The following is a 2,712-nucleotide window of genomic DNA, read 5'->3' on the forward strand; positions in this document are numbered from 1 at the left end:
GAGTGAGTTTACAGGCTGAGAGAGAGAGGTCGTTACAGAGTGAGTTTGCAGGCTGAGAGAGAGAGGTCGTTACAGAGTGAGTTTGCAGGCTGAGAGAGAGAGATCGTTACAGAGTGAGCTTGCAGGCTGAGAGAGAGAGGTCGTTACAGAGTGAGTTTGCAGGCTGAGAGAGAGAGGTCGTTACAGAGTGAGTTTGCAGGCTGAGAGAGAGAGGTCGTTACAGAGTGAGTTTGCAGGCTGAGAGAGAGGTCGTTACAGAGTGAGTTTGCAGGCTGAGAGAGAGAGGTCGTTACAGAGTGAGTTTGCAGGCTGAGAGAGAGAGGTCGTTACAAAGTGAGTTTGCAGGCTGAGAGAGAGAGGTCGTTACAAAGTGAGTTTGCAGGCTGAGAGAGAGAGGTCGTTACAGAGTGAGCTTGCAGGCTGAGAGAGAGAGGTCGTTACAGAGTGAGCTTGCAGGCTGAGAGAGAGAGGTCGTTACAGAGTGAGCTTGCAGGCTGAGAGAGAGAGGTCGTTAGAAAGTGAGTTTGCAGGCTGAGAGAGGTCGTTACAGAGTGAGTTTGCAGGCTGAGAGATCTCGTTACAGAGTGAGCTTGCAGGCTGAGAGAGAGAGGTCGTTACAAAGTGAGTTTGCAGGCTGAGAGAGGTCGTTACAGAGTGAGTTTGCAGGCTGAGAGAGGTCGTTACAGAGTGAGCTTGCAGGCTGAGAGAGAGAGGTCGTTACAGAGTGAGCTTGCAGGCTGAGAGAGGTCGTTACAGAGTGAGTTTGCAGGCTGAGAGAGAGAGGTCGTTACAGAGTGAGCTTGCAGGCTGAGAGAGAGAGGTTACAGAGTGAGCTTGCAGGCTGAGAGAGAGGTCGTTACAGAGTGAGTTTGCAGGCTGAGAGAGAGAGGTTACAGAGTGAGCTTGCAGGCTGAGAGAGAGAGGTCGTTACAGAGTGAGTTTGCAGGCTGAGAGAGAGAGGTCGTTACAGAGTGAGTTTACAGGCTGAGAGAGAGAGGTCGTTACAGAGTGAGTTTGCAGGCTGAGAGAGAGAGGTCGTTACAGAGTGAGTTTGCAGGCTGAGAGATCTCGTTACAGAGTGAGCTTGCAGGCTGAGAGAGAGAGGTCGTTACAAAGTCAGTTTGCAGGCTGAGAGAGGTCGTTACAGAGTGAGTTTGCAGGCTGAGAGAGAGGTCGTTACAGAGTGAGCTTGCAGGCTGAGAGAGGTCGTTACAGAGTGAGTTTGCAGGCTGAGAGAGAGAGGTCGTTACAGAGTGAGCTTGCAGGCTGAGAGAGGTCGTTACAGAGTGAGCTTGCAGGCTGAGAGAGAGAGGTCGTTACAAAGTGAGTTTGCAGGCTGAGAGAGGTCGTTACAGAGTGAGCTTGCAGGCTGAGAGAGAGAGGTCGTTACAGAGTGAGCTTGCAGGCTGAGAGAGGTCGTTACAGAGTGAGTTTGCAGGCTGAGAGAGAGAGGTCGTTACAGAGTGACTTTGCAGGCTGAGAGAGAGAGGTCGTTACAGAGTGAGTTTGCAGGCTGAGAGAGGTCGTTACAGAGTGAGTTTGCAGGCTGAGAGAGGACATTACAGAGTGAGCTTGCAGGCTGAGAGAGAGAGGTCGTTACAGAGTGACTTTGCAGGGTGAGAGAGAGAGGTCGTTACACAGTGACTTTGCAGGCTGAGAGAGAGAAGTCGTTACAGAGTGAGCTTGCAGGCTGAGAGAGAGAGGTCGTTACAGAGTGAGCTTGCAGGCTGAGAGAGAGAGGTCGTTACAGAGTGAGCTTACAGGCTGAGAGAGAGAGGTCGTTACAGAGTGAGCTTGCAGGCTGAGAGAGAGAGGTCGTTACAGAGTGAGTTTGCAGGCTGAGAGAAAGAGGTCGTTACAGAGTGAGCTTGCAGGCTGAGAGAGAGAGGTCGTTACAGAGTGAGCTTGCAGGCTGAGAGAGAGGTCGTTACAGAGTGAGTTTGCAGGCTGAGAGAGACAGACAGAGACAGACAGAGGGAAAGATGGAGAGATGAGTAGAGAGAGAGAGAGAGAGGTCGTTGCAGTACGAGCTTGCGGGCTGAAAGAGAGAGAGTTTCCTGCTCCAAGAAGTCCTACTTTTGAGAGATGGTTATGATGAATGTCTCTCTGTGTTGAGACCTTTTGTTTGTTATTTCTGGTCTATTCATTAAGGTAGACTGGTTGCCCCAGGAGGCGAGCCTGGGAGGGAGGCCTCTATCTCCCTCAATCATACTGGTTAGGAATACAGGACCTCTATTATAGACAGCAAGGAGGAAGGCTGTTGTCTCACCTCGCTATGTTAACCCCTCCCTCATGTTATCTCACCTCGCTATGTTAACCCCTCCCTCATGTTATCTCACCTCGCTATGTTAACCCCTCCCTCATGTTGTTATCTCACCTCGCTATGTTAACCCCTCCCTCATGTTGTCTCACCTCGCTATGTTAACCCCTCCCTCATGTTGTCTCACCTCGCTATGTTAACCCCTCCCTCATGTTATCTCACCTCGCTATGTTAACCCCTCCCTCATGTTATCTCACCTCGCTATGTTAACCCTTCCCTCATGTTCTCACCTCGCTATGTTAACCCCTCCCTCATGTTATCTCACCTCGCTATGTTAACCCCTCCCTCATGTTGTTATCTCACCTCGCTATGTTAACCCCTCCCTCATGTTGTTATTATCTCACCTCGCTATGTTAACACCCCCCCTCATGTTTGTCTCACCCGCATGGTTA

Source organism: Salmo trutta, unplaced genomic scaffold (assembly GCF_901001165.1).
Source record: "Salmo trutta unplaced genomic scaffold, fSalTru1.1, whole genome shotgun sequence".
NCBI lineage: Eukaryota > Metazoa > Chordata > Actinopteri > Salmoniformes > Salmonidae > Salmo > Salmo trutta.